The sequence below is a fragment of the Pseudophryne corroboree genome, chromosome 8 (assembly GCF_028390025.1).
Source record: "Pseudophryne corroboree isolate aPseCor3 chromosome 8, aPseCor3.hap2, whole genome shotgun sequence".
Taxonomy (NCBI): Eukaryota; Metazoa; Chordata; class Amphibia; order Anura; family Myobatrachidae; genus Pseudophryne; species Pseudophryne corroboree.
The window spans coordinates 406,760,609-406,778,662 of record NC_086451.1 but is presented as its reverse complement, the minus strand read 5'-3'; the positions used below and the strand labels follow the sequence as shown (position 1 = coordinate 406,778,662).

At 43.7% G+C, this 18,054-nt stretch overlaps 1 long non-coding RNA gene across 1 annotated transcript; it reads left to right on the top strand.

Annotated features, from left to right (window-relative positions):
* Positions 1-5,046: 5,046 nt before the first annotated feature.
* Positions 5,047-5,585, top strand: LOC134947865 (uncharacterized). Its single transcript, XR_010182826.1, has 3 exons — positions 5,047-5,134; positions 5,217-5,307; positions 5,403-5,585. It is a non-coding gene; the product is annotated as an uncharacterized LOC134947865 (long non-coding RNA).
* The last annotated feature ends 12,469 nt before the right edge of the window (positions 5,586-18,054 follow it).

The following is an 18,054-nucleotide window of genomic DNA, read 5'->3' as shown; positions in this document are numbered from 1 at the left end:
GAATCACTAATGCATACAGACGGCGTCCACTTATATCTGTGCACTGCTGCTGCTTCCATGTAAGCAGCAGCAATAGCAACTCCAACCATGGTACATATGTAATGGGGTCCGAGTTTGCCGTTGGTGCGGGATACCACCCAATCTTGGAGTTTTTTTTAAAGCGGCAATAATTTTCAAGGCAAAACCATGCCTTTTAAATGACTGCTGCTTTACAAAACGTCAGAGATTGGCCGGCATCCAGCATCTCCTGCAAACTCGACCTATTACATATCCCCCCACACCTGAATCAGGCCCCATGTGTTCTGGCAGTCCTATGATGTGACATCACATGAACTTGGACACTACTATGGCATACCCTCCAACATTTCACATTCAAAAAACAATACAAGGGTCGCGGCCACAGATAAAGGGGGCGTGGTCATGGGGGACTGTATATTGGGGCTGCAGGCAGTTGGCGCTAGCTATTTACTGTTATTCTGTTAGTGTGTACAATTTGAAGTTGATCTCTATATATCACCTGGGGCTGGAGGCCAGACTAGTTTACTGCTGCATAGCAACAGTACCCTGTCAGTGCCAGCTGACCTCCAGCCCCCAGTAATATGTAGAAATCAACTTAAGTTAAAATTGTACATACTCACAGGAAAACAGTAATCAGCCAGCGCTAGATCCTCTGCACTGGCACTAGCGTGATGGCGTCATTACATCAGTGCCACACAGCGCACACACAGCAGACAGCCACGGAAGGACTATGCGGAGCTGCTGTCACTGAGTAGCGCAGCGGGAGTCCATGTCCACACAGCGCTGCTAAGAAGTCTGGACGCCTCACCCATGACCCGGTACAGACCATGAATAAACGGTAGTGTATTGGCTAAAATGGTACAGTTGGAGGGAGTGCTAGAGTTCATAAAATAAAGTAGGATACCACTATGGGACACAACATTAACTAAAGCATTACTACAGTTCAGAAATCGAGCTAGGGAACTACTATGGGGCATAAACTTAGCACCTACTGAGGAGAGGTGTCTCTATAGAAACATTTGGACAGGGGCCCTTTCAAAATGTTGCTATGGGGCTCTCAAATTTCTGTCTACAGCACTGCCATGGTTAGGCTAACTAAGACTGTAGACAAAGTCCCCATTATTTTCAATGAGGACTTCAGTTTGGACCAACTTACTATACCAAGCTTAGCATTTTTTTAATACTTACCCCTCCGAAGTCCTCCGCCGATGGATGTCAGCAGTGCTGTGGAATTACCGTGAAAACAGAGCAGCGGCCATTTTCACGGAGTTCTGTGCATGCGCAGTAGAGAAATCATTGGCCGTTGCACCATTTTCCCGATGATCTGCGCATGCTCACATATCAATTGTAACAGTTCTTTTGTGATATATCTATTGAGCTGCAATTGTGGTCTTATCTATGTGGGTAGGACGACACGAAAATTAAGAACTAGGTTTCTTGAACACAGACGCAATATTCAAAAAGGTTTTGTGTTCCATAGCGTCTCTAGACATTTTTCAGACAAACACCAAAAAAATCCAGAAGATATAAAATTAATTGGTATTGAGACAATACCACCGACAGCACGCGAAGGAGATAGATATAGAAAGTTATGCCTGAGGGAGAACTACTGGATCCACAAGTTGAGGACCCTAATGCCGGAGGGCCTTAATGAATGCATTGAATTCGACCTAGGATGAGAAAAGTCAATATTTATTAATCAAAAAAATCATGCTATAGATGTTTCGGGTACCCAGTTTCTTTCTGCTTTAAACCCTTTACACAATCTCTATTAATGAAGGTCATAGATGGGTACTATATTTTGATATTTTCTCTAAGTTTTTTTTTTTTTTTGTGAAATTTTAAGATTACCCATAATGAATAGTCTTCTTGCAGCTATGGTGTGTTGTAGTGAGGTCAGTGGCACGTCGGGTTGAGACACTATTTGGTGCCTCAGTTGGACGTGGGATACGAACTCATGGCAGTCACCAGTGCGCAGTCAATAGAGAATAAATTTATTTTATTCCTCACGTTTATACACGAGCGACATAAGGACTCATGACGTTATGAGCTAACAAGAATATAGGTTACTCATGACCTTCATCCTGACGTTTGTTTTACTTTGACCACTTTTTGTGTCTCTCTTTCTTCTTTTTTCCTATATTTATTTTATTTTAGCTATGGAGATAATATTAAATATCAAGTTCTACATGTACTTCCGAGTGTCTGTCAGCTTACAAATACAGGTCTGAATCTCTTCCACACACAGCAGGGCCAGTGGCACACTGAGTTAGATCACTGAATAGCATCCCTCCACAGACCCCAGTTCGAATCCATGATGGTCAGATAGATACAGTTTAATCATTTATTCATTTATTCTTTATTTTTTTTATTTTTTTTATTTTTACTCTTGATTTATTATTATTATTTTTGAAACTATGTTTCATCGTCTGCTTTATTTTATTCTATCCTATTCTATTAGATAATATATGTCCTCTGCTCAGAACTATAGTAGATTGTCAACATCAAATAAGTAAACTATGTTTAAATGTCATCACAGGTGACGGCTAATTAGCTCCTGCTTCTCATTGTAGTAATTGTCCATTAGAAAACCTTCTGCACAACATTGCAATCCCTATGCAGAGGTTTAATCTGTGGATTTATATTGTTTCTGTTCACGGGTCAATTCTGCCATATGCTTCGATTGTTTTCTATAACAATGTGTTTTTTAAACTGTGTTATTTTGAGAGCGAACGTGTATGTAATGTGTTTCATAGGGCAGTTGCCTTAATTGTTAATCACTGACATCTGCATGTCATCAGTAGCTCAGGCTTTAAATACTGGTAAATGTGGAGGCAGGATCATACCTTTGAAAAAGTCACGTGATCGTGACGAAACGCGTCAGGACTCCGCCTCCAAACTAGCACACCTGGTCCAAGGTGTTACACTGCCGTGCAAACCCTCCTTGGTTTCCAATTTCAGCCTATTACCGGCTCGTCACCGTACAGGCTGCCGTCCATCTCACCACTGCAACTGGTGAGCATTACCGGACTTTGCTTCCATCCAGCCGCAAGCTTATACCATCTCCTCACCGCGACGAGTGACTACTGACAGGCTGTCTACTAGATATCGTCCCTCCGCTGTGCAACAATTTGGGCAAAGCAGGATTGTTTTGGCCGGGGACGCTCGGCCGAAATTTATACCAGCCCAATCGGAGAGGTACTATACACACACATCACCATCTGCCGGGTGACATATACGAGGTAACCATTTCTCTGGGACTGCACCGCATTGAGTTTCTTTTTTCTGAACTTTATATTGGACCTTTATTGCCATATACCATATACCAGTTATCACTACTCCATATACCTTTGAGACAGATACAGGTGTGCTTTTATTTTAAGTTTGTTTTATTAACCACATGTCATTTTTAATAAATTTAATACCTTTATAGTACACGTTTGCTCTTTTTGTACTTAACTACTGACACACAGCGCAGCCTCTCTTGTTGTTGCATGCGTAGTAGTGTCTGGGCCCTATAGTGCTCAGACTCTCCAGCACTGCCGGCAGAGAGGAGAAGGCCCGTATGGAGGAGGCAGCAGCACACAAGCCTCCTCCTCTCTTAAAGCGCCCCTGTTTTTAAACCTTGGTCTCGTTTGCAGTGGATTGTGACACCAGATGTGGTTAATAACTCCCACCCACCACCAACATTTTGGTGTCACCTCCTGGAAGGGTGACACCCGGGTGTGGTCCACACCCCCTCACCCTCCTAGATATGTGTCTGCCCATTTGCTAATGCCATCTTGAGATGAAGAAAGCCCTTCTGTCCCTATGGGGAGAACATCACCAGAGACAGATCTTCATGATCCCCCTCCTCCCAGTGATTACATTTTTCTTATGTGCATGCACTGTGTCCTGGCCAGCAGTAAAGGTATTGCTATCATTATCACTTTGCTGCCAGCCTCTTCGCTGGGACAGGCTCCTATCAGAGCTACTGCGCTGGCAAAGGTTTTTGCTTCATATCTCCAGAAAATCAATATGCATCAGTAGGTCATGATACTTTTCAGGGTCCCATTACCACCAATATATATATATATATATATATATATATATATATATATATATCTCCCTTCCTGGATGCTGCAAACACATACTCAGTTGGTGTGCCGAATTATAACTATATCCAAGTAAGTCTGCTTATTGCATTGTTTGATTGCATTTAGTTCAATCTCACTTATGGTTATTTTTTATCATGAATAACCACTGATAGAAAACTTAAGTTGCTCTGTACTAATGAAATATGTAATTCCATGAACTGTGAACAAATTATTCACTGCTAAAAGAAATATTGTTATCCATTTTTGTTGTAATTAATATTACTACCATTATGTAGCTCTATGAGCTGTGAATGAATTTTGATAAATTTATGACAGGATTACGAAATCATAGAAGGAATATTGTCCGATTTTTGTGGTTTGATGTCTATTTGAAATAAGACGTAATTGCTAAGGTTAATTTTTATTATTTAAGGTGCTAATCACTGGATTGTTATTCTATACCACTGGTCCTGTATACAATTCAGCTTATCAAGCCGTGGTATGTACACATTTTGTCTAAATTTGTATCATTTGTACAATATACTGATAAACCGTACGCATTATAATATTTTTTTGGTAAATCTTATGCAATTGCCCCTTCGTTACAGTCAGGAAGAGGTTCCAGACTCTATTTTTTTGGTTTTTAATCCTTTGGTTCTGGTTGCTGCCAGCCATTATGGATCTTCCATTCCTTTAAATGGTATAATCAAATTCAATTCTTTTTGTCTTTTTCATGTGTATATGCCCTATAATTAAGAGGCACTTCCTCCCATTACAGGTGGCGCATTGTCCATTTTATGTCCCAGGGTTGCAATCAGCTAATGGCCCTATTGTCTCAAATGTGAATTATATCCACTTTTCGGGTCAGTATTAGTTATTGTGTATATATACATATATATCTATATATATTTGGCCCCATATAAATAAAGTGTTTACTATATTTCTACCAGATTCAAAAATTTCTGTGATATACATTGAATTCCATCAGATTACGTCTACATAATATTCCTAGTGGAACTTATTACATCTTATATTTTTGGGTTAGTACCATTCATTTTTTTCAATTTCTTAGATTTTGGTTCATTATAAATGAAGTGTCTAATAAAGTATCTACTTAATTAGATCCAATCCCTTATGTGACATACTGGATTCCAGTAGACCAAGTTTACAGTACAAATTATTCCTTGTGGATTTTAACACATTACTATTTTAGGTAGGTACTAATACTATATCATACCTCCCTTTAATGGAATTTATCCATACACCTTTCCATTCCCTAAACCATTCTTTTCCATTTTTTTCACCCAGACATATTTTACCCCTGACGAAGTCCGAGTGGATGAAACGCGTAGGATTTATCAATTATTGTATACTATCCCTTTGCTTTGAGTATTCCTCCAAGAGCTCACACCGTTAAGGTGAGGAGGATTACCTGGTAACATCTAAAGCATCTTGGTGTGTGTCCAAATAATTGTTGTCTTATGATGTTTTATATCATGTCAATTTTATGACTATGGATTAAAGTTTATTTTTTATAAAGAATTCCTGTAACTAAACTGTGAATTTTTTGTCGGGTGATTTCTTTGGTGAGAGGGTTTCTCTATAGGCCTCAATTAGGAATTCCCTAAGGGAAAAAGAACTCAAGAGAAGTCCCGCCCTCGAATCTGGAGTTGATCAATTTTTAACCAGTGTAATTATTAAGCGCACTCTGTACTTGTTGTTTTTGTTTCTATTTCTAAGAACCTACCGACAGGGGATCTTTCAGTAGTGCTGCTGAACTTTAGCGCAGGAAGGGTATATTTGTTGTCTGCTTTAATATATATATATAGCCCCCAAAACATGCACAATTCTAGCATGGATTAATTATTTTGCATGTTAAACTTTTGTTTGTAACAACTGTTATATAAATGTCTTGTATTTTTCTAATGTTTCCAAAATTCATGATTACTTTTATAGACATTAGACAGACCACGCCCACATAGTAATTGCATGAGGCGATCCTTGTATATAGGCATGTAATGCTTTCACTGACAGCTATGAAAGAAGTTCAGCAAAATAGCACGTTACCCAAGTAGGCAGATGATTTGGCCAACTTTTTGTTTTTTCACCATGAGATCATAGGAAAGAAGTTAGGCCTCGCAGACACTTAATGGGACAAATCATTATTAACATAATGACCATCAAATTGCAAGCTACAGTAATAAAATTTGGGTGTCAGTGAGAGGCGATCACAGATGTAACAGACAAATAACCTGATTTGAAAAATGCAGGTTACTGTAGTTCCACTTATGCTGGATCAGTGGTGTCGTGCTGTTTTAAAAGGTGCAGAATAATGGAAGTGTAGACTGTTTGCACTGGTTGGTAATTCATCCCTGGTGAGTCTGCTTCCTGTACATGGATGAAACGCGCAGCATATCTCTTTCATCCGGGTTGTGCCAGAAAATCTCCTAATTCCCCCCCTACAGAGTACACTTTATGCAGGAATGTAACTAGGACCGTGAGGCAGCCACACATGATGCAAAGCTGAAAAGGAACACAGGGAAATTAGTATTTCAGATTTATTTGATTGAACATGAGGGCAAGGAGGTGTCAAATTTCTAGTTACAGCTCTTTCTTTATCAGGGACGTGCGGTGAGGTAAATGGTTGAGGAGGCACTGGCTACTACCAGAGCCAGACTTACACACAATATATGAGCCCAATGGTTCATGTGGGCACTATACACAGGTACAGCAGTATAAACTCCTAGAAATTTGGTGAGTTTCGATCAGAGATTCACAGAAAAGATAGACAAGGGAGGCACTGCCTCGCCAGTTAGACTTTTTACTCCAGAGTTTTGACTATAAAAATGATTGGAATAATACAAAGAAGATATTTCTATCATATTCTTTGTATTTTTCATATACTTTATATAGTGAAAACTCTGACGCAAATGTTAGTATAACAGGAAAGGCTCTGCCTCACCTGCCTCACTGGTCTTTATGCCACTACCAATTTTAAGCAGACAAAAGTGTTGATTAAGATGTGGAGCTGTGAAGTGAATAGATTGGTCTTCCCTCCCAGAGATGTGAAGACTCCTCTGTCTTCCAGAAAGCGTGTGTGTATGAGGAGTTGGGAGTGGTCACATTAAACTGTGGAATGGCCACGTCGCGTTTGGGGTTGTGCCACATACCCAGGGGCAGCCCCCTTGCCTTCCCCAAACTCTTCCCTTTAATGCTGCTTGCAGCTGCCCGTGGTTCAGTGGCTGGCATGTGTGGAAACTGAAGAATCTAGTTGGATTCAGTGTCACATATCTCATAGAGTTATGGGCCCTACACACTGGCCAATTACACTGAAAGATATAAACGATCTCGTTCATATCTTTCAATGTGTATGCACCAACAATGAACGAAGCGCGGCCATATCAGCATTAGTGATGTGCACCGGACATTTTTCGGGTTTTGTGTTTTGGTTTTGGATTCGGTTCCGCGGCCGTGTATTGGATTCCGACGCGTTTTGGCAAAACCTCCCTGAAATTTTTTTGTCGGATTCGGGTGTGTTTTGGATTCGAGGGTATTTAAAAAAAAAAAACCTCAAAAACAGCTTAAATCATAGAATTTGGGGGTCATTTTGATCCCATAGTATTATTAACCTCAATAACCATAATTTCCACTCATTTCCAGTCTATTCTGAACACCTCACAATATAATTTTTAGTCCTAAAATTTGCACCGAGGTCGCTGGATGACTAATCTAAGCAACCCAAGTGGGCGGCACAAACACCTGGCCCATCTAGGAGTGGCACTGCAGTGTCAGACAGGATGGCACTTAAAAAAATAGTCCCCAAACAGCACATGATGCAAAAAAAAAAAAGAGGTGCACCAAGGTCGCTGGATGGCTAAGCTAAGTGACCCAAGTGGCCGACACAAACACCTGGCCCATCTAGGAGTGGCACTGCAGTGTCAGACAGGATGGCACTTAAAAAAATAGTCCCCAAACAGCACATGATGCAAAGAAAAAAAGAGGTGCACCAAGGTCGCTGGATGGCTAAGCTAAGTGACCCAAGTGGCCGACACAAACACCTGGCCCATCTAGGAGTGGCACTGCAGTGTCAGACAGGATGGCACTTAAAAAATAGTCCCCAAACAGCACATGATGCAGAGATAAATATATATATATATATATATATATATATATATACTAGTGGTCAGCAAAATTCTGCACTGTCCTCCTACTATATACTGCGCACAACTACAATGCAGCACAGATATGGATGGGTAGTATACTTGACGACACAGAGGTAGAGCAATGGACTACTGTACCGTACTGCTATATATATATACTGGTGGACAGCAAAATTCTGCACTGTCCTCCTACTATATACTGCGCATAACTACAATGCAGCACAGATATGGATGGATAGTATACTTGACGACACAGAGGTAGAGCAATGGACTACTGTACCGTACTGCTATATATATACTGGTGGTCAGCAAAATTCTGCATTGTCCTCCTACTATATACTGCGCACAACTACAATGCAGCACAGATATGGATGGATAGTATCCTTGACGACACAGAGGTAGAGCAATGGACTAATGTACTGTACTGCTATATATATATACTGGTGGTCAGCAAAATTCTGCACTGTCCTCCTACTATATACTACAATGCAGCACAGATATGGAGCATTTTCAGTAGAGATGAGCGGGTTCGGTTTCTCTGAATCCGAACTCGCCAGAACTTCATGTTTTTTTTCACGGGTCCGAGCGACTCGGATCTTCCCGCCTTGCTCGGTTAACCCGAGCGCGCCCGAACGTCATCATGACGCTGTCGGATTCTCGCGAGACTCGGATTCTATATAAGGAGCCGCGCGTCGCCGCCATTTTCACACGTGCATTGAGATTGATAGGGAGAGGACGTGGCTGGCGTCCTCTCCGTTTAGAATTAGAATAGATTAGAGAGACACTTGATTTACTAATTTTGGGGAGCATTAGGAGTACTCAGTAGTGTACAGTGCAGAGTTTTGCTGATAGTGACCAGTGACCACCACTTTTATTTATAATCCGTTCTCTGCCTGAAAAAAGCGATACACAGCACACAGTGACTCAGTCACATACCATATCTGTGTGCACTGCTCAGGCTCAGGCCAGTGTGCTGCATCATCTATTATCTATCTATATATAATATTATATATCTGTCTGACTGCTCAGCTCACACAGCTTATAATTGTGGGGGAGACTGGGGAGCACTACTGCAGTGCCAGTTATAGGTTATAGCAGGAGCCAGGAGTACATAATATATTATATAGTGAGTGACCACCAGACACACAGTGCAGTTTATTTAATATATCCGTTCTCTGCCTGAAAAAAGCGATACACACAGTGACTCAGTCAGTCACATACCATATCTGTGTGCACTGCTCAGGCTCAGGCCAGTGTGCTGCATCATCTATATATATATTATATATCTGTCTGACTGCTCAGCTCACACAGCTTATAATTGTGGGGGAGACTGGGGAGCACTACTGCAGTGCCAGTTATAGGTTATAGCAGGAGCCAGGAGTACATAATATTATATTAAAATTAAACAGTGCACACTTTTGCTGCAGGAGTGCCACTGCCAGTGTGACTAGTGACCAGTGACCTGACCACCAGTATATAATATTAGTAGTATACTATCTCTTTATCAACCAGTCTATATTAGCAGCAGACACAGTACAGTGCGGTAGTTCACGGCTGTGGCTACCTCTGTGTCGGCACTCGGCAGCCCGTCCATAATTGTATATACCACCTAACCGTGGTTTTTTTTTCTTTCTTTATACATACATACTAGTTACGAGTATACTATCTCTTTATCAACCAGTCTATATTAGCAGCAGACACAGTACAGTGCGGTAGTTCACGGCTGTGGCTACCTCTGTGTCGGCACTCGGCAGCCCGTCCATAATTGTATATACCACCTAACCGTGGTTTTTTTTTCATTCTTTATACATACATACTAGTTACGAGTATACTATCTCTTTATCAACCAGTCTATATTAGCAGCAGACACAGTACAGTGCGGTAGTTCACGGCTGTGGCTACCTCTGTGTCGGCACTCGGCAGCCCGTCCATAATTGTATATACCACCTAACCGTGGTTTTTTTTTCTTTCTTTATACATACATACTAGTTACGAGTATACTATCTCTTTATCAACCAGTCTATATATTAGCAGCAGACACAGTACAGTGCGGTAGTTCACGGCTGTGGCTACCTCTGTGTCGGCACTCGGCAGCCCGTCCATAATTGTATATACCACCTAACAGTGGTTTTTTTTTCTTTCTTTATACATACATACTAGTTACGAGTATACTATCTCTTTATCAACCAGTCTATATATTAGCAGCAGACACAGTACAGTGCGGTAGTTCACGGCTGTGGCTACCTCTGTGTCGGCACTCGGCAGCCCGTCCATAATTGTATATACCACCTAACCGTGGTTTTTTTTTCTTTCTTTATACATACATACTAGTTACGAGTATACTATCTCTTTATCAACCAGTCTATATATTAGCAGCAGACACAGTACAGTGCGGTAGTTCACGGCTGTGGCTACCTCTGTGTCGGCACTCGGCAGCCCGTCCATAATTGTATATACCACCTAACCGTGGTTTTTTTTTCTTTCTTTATACATACATACTAGTTACGAGTATACTATCTCTTTATCAACCAGTCTATATATTAGCAGCAGACACAGTACAGTGCGGTAGTTCACGGCTGTGGCTACCTCTGTGTCGGCACTCGGCAGCCCGTCCATAATTGTATATACCACCTAACCGTGTTTTTTTTTTCTTTCTTTATACATACATACTAGTTACGAGTATACTATCTCTTTATCAACCAGTCTATATATTAGCAGCAGACACAGTACAGTGCGGTAGTTCACGGCTGTGGCTACCTCTGTGTCGGCACTCGGCAGCCCGTCCATAATTGTATATACCACCTAACCGTGGTTTTTTTTCCTTTCTTTATACATACATACTAGTTACGAGTATACTATCTCTTTATCAACCAGTCTATATTAGCAGCAGACACAGTACAGTGCGGTAGTTCACGGCTGTGGCTACCTCTGTGTCGGCACTCGGCAGCCCGTCCATAATTGTATATACCACCTAACCGTGGTTTTTTTTTCTTTCTTTATACATACATACTAGTTACGAGTATACTATCTCTTTATCAACCAGTCTATATTAGCAGCAGACACAGTACAGTGCGGTAGTTCACGGCTGTGGCTACCTCTGTGTCGGCACTCGGCAGCCCGTCCATAATTGTATATACCACCTAACCGTGGTTTTTTTTTCTTTCTTTATACATACATACTAGTTACGAGTATACTATCTCTTTATCAACCAGTCTATATTAGCAGCAGACACAGTACAGTGCGGTAGTTCACGGCTGTGGCTACCTCTGTGTCGGCACTCGGCAGCCCGTCCATAATTGTATACTAGTATCCAATCCATCCATCTCCATTGTTTACCTGAGGTGCCTTTTAGTTGTGCCTATTAAAATATGGAGAACAAAAATGTTGAGGTTCCAAAATTAGGGAAAGATCAAGATCCACTTCCACCTCGTGCTGAAGCTGCTGCCACTAGTCATGGCCGAGACGATGAAATGCCAGCAACGTCGTCTGCCAAGGCCGATGCCCAATGGCATAGTACAGAGCATGTCAAAACCAAAACACCAAATATCAGTAAAAAAAGGACTCCAAAACCTAAAATAAAATTGTCGGAGGAGAAGCGTAAACTTGCCAATATGCCATTTACCACACGGAGTGGCAAGGAACGGCTGAGGCCCTGGCCTATGTTCATGGCTAGTGGTTCAGCTTCACATGAGGATGGAAGCACTCAGCCTCTCGCTAGAAAACTGAAAAGACTCAAGCTGGCAAAAGGCAAAGCACCGCAAAGAACTGTGCGTTCTTTGAAATCCCAAATCCACAAGGAGAGTCCAATTGTGTCGGTTGCGATGCCTGACCTTCCCAACACTGGACGTGAAGAGCATGCGCCTTCCACCATTTGCACGCCCCCTGCAAGTGCTGGAAGGAGCACCCGCAGTCCAGTTCCTGATAGTCAGATTGAAGATGTCAGTGTTGAAGTACACCAGGATGAGGAGGATATGGGTGTTGCTGGCGCTGGGGAGGAAATTGACCAGGAGGATTCTGATGGTGAGGTGGTTTGTTTAAGTCAGGCACCCGGGGAGACACCTGTTGTCCGTGGGAGGAATATGGCCGTTGACATGCCAGGTGAAAATACCAAAAAAATCAGCTCTTCGGTGTGGAGGTATTTCACCAGAAATGCGGACAACAGGTGTCAAGCCGTGTGTTCCCTTTGTCAAGCTGTAATAAGTAGGGGTAAGGACGTTAACCACCTCGGAACATCCTCCCTTATACGTCACCTGCAGCGCATTCATAATAAGTCAGTGACAAGTTCAAAAACTTTGGGTGACAGCGGAAGCAGTCCACTGACCAGTAAATCCCTTCCTCTTGTAACCAAGCTCACGCAAACCACCCCACCAACTCCCTCAGTGTCAATTTCCTCCTTCCCCAGGAATGCCAATAGTCCTGCAGGCCATGTCACTGGCAATTCTGACGAGTCCTCTCCTGCCTGGGATTCCTCCGATGCATCCTTGCGTGTAACGCCTACTGCTGCTGGCGCTGCTGTTGTTGCCGCTGGGAGTCGATGGTCATCCCAGAGGGGAAGTCGTAAGCCCACTTGTACTACTTCCAGTAAGCAATTGACTGTTCAACAGTCCTTTGCGAGGAAGATGAAATATCACAGCAGTCATCCTACTGCAAAGCGGATAACTGAGGCCTTGGCATCCTGGGTGGTGAGAAACGTGGTTCCGGTATCCATCATTACTGCAGAGCCAACTAGAGACTTGTTGGAGGTACTGTGTCCCCGGTACCAAATACCATCTAGGTTCCATTTCTCTAGGCAGGCGATACCGAAAATGTACACAGACCTCAGAAAAAGAGTCACCAGTGTCCTAAAAAATGCAGCTGTACCCAATGTCCACTTAACCACGGACATGTGGACAAGTGGAGCAGGGCAGGGTCAGGACTATATGACTGTGACAGCCCACTGGGTAGATGTATGGACTCCCGCCGCAAGAACAGCAGCGGCGGCACCAGTAGCAGCATCTCGCAAACGCCAACTCTTTCCTAGGCAGGCTACGCTTTGTATCACCGCTTTCCAGAATACGCACACAGCTGAAAACCTCTTACGGCAACTGAGGAAGATCATCGCGGAATGGCTTACCCCAATTGGACTCTCCTGTGGATTTGTGGCATCGGACAACGCCAGCAATATTGTGTGTGCATTAAATCTGGGCCAATTCCAGCACGTCCCATGTTTTGCACATACCTTGAATTTGGTGGTGCAGAATTTTTTAAAAAACGACAGGGGCGTGCAAGAGATGCTGTCGGTGGCCAGAAGAATTGCGGGACACTTTCGGCGTACAGGCACCACGTACAGAAAACTGGAGCACCACCAAAAACTACTGAACCTGCCCTGCCATCATCTGAAGCAAGAAGTGGTAACGAGGTGGAATTCAACCCTCTATATGCTTCAGAGGTTGGAGGAGCAGCAAAAGGCCATTCAAGCCTATACAATTGAGCACGATATAGTAGGTGGAATGCACCTGTCTCAAGTGCAGTGGAGAATGATTTCAACGTTGTGCAAGGTTCTGATGCCCTTTGAACTTGCCACACGTGAAGTCAGTTCAGACACTGCCAGCCTGAGTCAGGTCATTCCCCTCATCAGGCTTTTGCAGAAGAAGCTGGAGGCATTGAAGAAGGAGCTAAAAGGGAGCGATTCCGCTAGGCATGTGGGACTTGTGGATGCAGCCCTTAATTCGCTTAACAAGGATTCACGGGTGGTCAATCTGTTGAAATCAGAGCACTACATTTTGGCCACCGTGCTCGATCCTAGATTTAAAGCCTACCTTGGATCTCTCTTTCCGGCAGACACAGGTCTGCTGGGGTTGAAAGACCTGCTGGTGACAAAATTGTCAAGTCAAGCGGAACGCGACCTGTCAACATCTCCTCCTTCACATTCTCCCGCAACTGGGGGTGCGAGGAAAAGGCTCAGAATTCCGAGCCCACCCGCTGGCGGTGATGCAGGGCAGTCTGGAGCGACTGCTGATGCTGACATCTGGTCCGGACTGAAGGACCTGACAACGATTACGGACATGTCGTCTACTGTCACTGCATATGATTCTCTCAACATTGATAGAATGGTGGAGGATTATATGAGTGACCGCATCCAAGTAGGCACGTCACACAGTCCGTACTTATACTGGCAGGAAAAAGAGGCAATTTGGAGGCCCTTGCACAAACTGGCTTTATTCTACCTAAGTTGCCCTCCCACAAGTGTGTACTCCGAAAGAGTGTTTAGTGCCGCCGCTCACCTTGTCAGCAATCGGCGTACGAGGTTACATCCAGAAAATGTGGAGAAGATGATGTTCATTAAAATGAATTATAATCAATTCCTCCGCGGAGACATTGACCAGCAGCAATTGCCTCCACAAAGTACACAGGGAGCTGAGATGGTGGATTCCAGTGGGGACGAATTGATAATCTGTGAGGAGGGGGATGTACACGGTGATATATCGGAGGGTGAAGATGAGGTGGACATCTTGCCTCTGTAGAGCCAGTTTGTGCAAGGAGAGATTAATTGCTTCTTTTTTGGGGGGGGTCCAAACCAACCCGTCATATCAGTCACAGTCGTGTGGCAGACCCTGTCACTGAAATGATGGGTTGGTTAAAGTGTGCATGTCCTGTTTTGTTTATACAACATAAGGGTGGGTGGGAGGGCCCAAGGACAATTCCATCTTGCACCTCTTTTTTCTTTTCTTTTTCTTTGCATCATGTGCTGATTGGGGAGGGTTTTTTGGAAGGGACATCCTGCGTGACACTGCAGTGCCACTCCTAGATGGGCCCGGTGTTTGTGTCGGCCACTAGGGTCGCTAATCTTACTCACACAGCTACCTCATTGCGCCTCTTTTTTTCTTTGCGTCATGTGCTGTTTGGGGAGGGTTTTTTGGAAGGGCCATCCTGCGTGACACTGCAGTGCCACTCCTAGATGGGCCCGGTGTTTGTGTCGGCCACTAGGGTCGCTAATCTTACTCACACAGCTACCTCATTGCGCCTCTTTTTTTCTTTGCGTCATGTGCTGTTTGGGGAGGGTTTTTTGGAAGGGACATCCTGCGTGACACTGCAGTGCCACTCCTAGATGGGCCCGGTGTTTGTGTCGGCCACTAGGGTCGCTAATCTTACTCACACAGCTACCTCATTGCGCCTCTTTTTTTCTTTGCGTCATGTGCTGTTTGGGGAGGGTTTTTTGGAAGGGACATCCTGCGTGACACTGCAGTGCCACTCCTAGATGGGCCCGGTGTTTGTGTCGGCCACTAGGGTCGCTAATCTTACTCACACAGCTACCTCATTGCGCCTCTTTTTTTCTTTGCGTCATGTGCTGTTTGGGGAGGGTTTTTTGGAAGGGCCATCCTGCGTGACACTGCAGTGCCACTCCTAGATGGGCCCGGTGTTTGTGTCGGCCACTAGGGTCGCTAATCTTACTCACACAGCTACCTCATTGCGCCTCTTTTTTTCTTTGCGTCATGTGCTGTTTGGAGAGGGTTTTTTGGAAGGGACATCCTGCGTGACACTGCAGTGCCACTCCTAGATGGGCCCGGTGTTTGTGTCGGCCACTAGGGTCGCTAATCTTACTCACACAGCTACCTCATTGCGCCTCTTTTTTTCTTTGCGTCATGTGCTGTTTGGGGAGGGTTTTTTGGAAGGGACATCCTGCGTGACACTGCAGTGCCACTCCTAGATGGGCCCGGTGTTTGTGTCGGCCACTAGGGTCGCTTATCTTACTCACACAGCGACCTCGGTGCAAATTTTAGGACTAAAAATAATATTGTGAGGTGTGAGGTATTCAGAATAGACTGAAAATGAGTGTAAATTATGGTTTTTGAGGTTAATAATACTTTGGTATCAAAATGACCCCCAAATTCTATGATTTAAGCTGTTTTTTAGTGTTTTTTTGAAAAAAAACACCCGAATCCAAAACACACCCGAATCCGACAAAAAAAATTCGGTGAGGTTTTGCCAAAACGCGTTCGAACCCAAAACACGGCCGCGGAACCGAACCCAAAACCAAAACACAAAACCCGAAAAATTTCAGGCGCTCATCTCTAATTTTCAGGCAGAGAACGTAGATATTTGCAGCACACTAAGCACAGATATTTGCAGCACACTGAGCACAGATATTTGCAGCACACTGAGCACAGATATTTGCAGCACACTGAACACAGAAACTGAGAGAACGCAGCCACGTCCTCTCGCTATCATCTCCAATGCACGAGTGAAAATGGCGGCGACGTGCGGCTCTTTATATTCAATACGAATCTCTCGAGAATACGACAGCGGGATGATGACGTTCGGGCGCGCTCGGGTTAACCGAGCAAGGCGGGTAGATCCGAGGCTGCCTCGGAACCGTGTAAAATAGGTGAAGTTCGGGGGGGTTCGGATCTCAACGAACCGAACCTGGTCATCTCTAATCAGCATGCAGCGCTATAGGGCCGGGTGACGGGGAGTGTAGAAACTTCACTCCCCCCGTCACCCCTCCCCCTGCCGCCGGGCCTCCCGTCGGCCGTATCGGCCGTCGGGCACCTCGGCGGCCAATCGGCCAGTGTGTAGGGCCCTTAACAAGGGCAAAATTATATTTATCGAGGATAGAGGGAGGGGAAGCGGGGGAGAGGGGCTAATCCTCTTAAAGTGGAACTGTTTTACCACAATCATTATAGTTGGCAAACTGTGCATCTTGACAGCCCTCATATTGTCATTCTTCACATATATGGTGGAGATTTATCAGGCTTTGGAGAGAGATTAAGTGCAGAAGTTGGGTATATTTATCTAATATAATTTACTGTGCTCCCTAAGTATCAGGCTTTGGAGAGAGCTAAAGTGCAGAAGTGGGCTATTTTTATCTGATATACAGTAATTTACTGTGCCCCCTCTCCTTATGACCTACAATACAAATCATATTAGTGACACACCGTATTTTACATAGGATTGCCGTACTATTGCTTTAAACTGGGACAATCATTAATTACATAGGATCTGTAGCCGTCTGACTTCAAGCCTGCATTTCACCTGGTTTTAAATTAATCAGCCACAAAACCTGTGTAATTCATGATTGTCCTGGTTTAGAGGGATAGTATGGTAAGCCTAATTATAAAGTACTGTAGTTTCTGTGGTTTCAGCAGCAAGATCATATTCCGAGCCTGGATATACGTATACCATGCCCAAAAATGACCTTATTGATTTTAATAGGATCATTATCTGGCATCTGTGGTCAGTTTTGGAGCACTGTGTATATCAGCCAATTGCCGAGCGTTAGCTGCCAGATCACAGCATGTGTGTGCAGCTAGAGAGGAACATCCTATTATAAATATAATCTACTGTACATTATCTTCCCCCATCCTGGCCAAAGACAGACGTTCAGAACCTTTTGCTGGTTACTTTTATATACAAAGCTACAACACAACACTAACAGGTGAATGCCATTATAGCATCAAATCAGACGCCTTTGGTAGCTGAAAGGAGAATGTAGATATTAGAGATTAATATATGACACCAAGAAAGCACAATTTTGGGAGGGCAGAGAGAGATAGGGTAACCAGGGTCCAATGAGAGATCCTATTGTACATTATAAAGGCTCATTCATTATCTACTGCTAGCAGAATCAGGACCACCCTGCCTCTCACTAAATAATAGATTTGTTCCATTGAAGGCAGCTGTTGCACCCACTAAGTTGCACTAAATCTTATTTTCACTGGTGGGATGAATTAGCTGTGGCATTCAAAGACAAACATCCGTTACAGGATGAGACACACAGGTCAGATATCAGGACAGCTACATACCTGCTGTTCAGTCCCTTG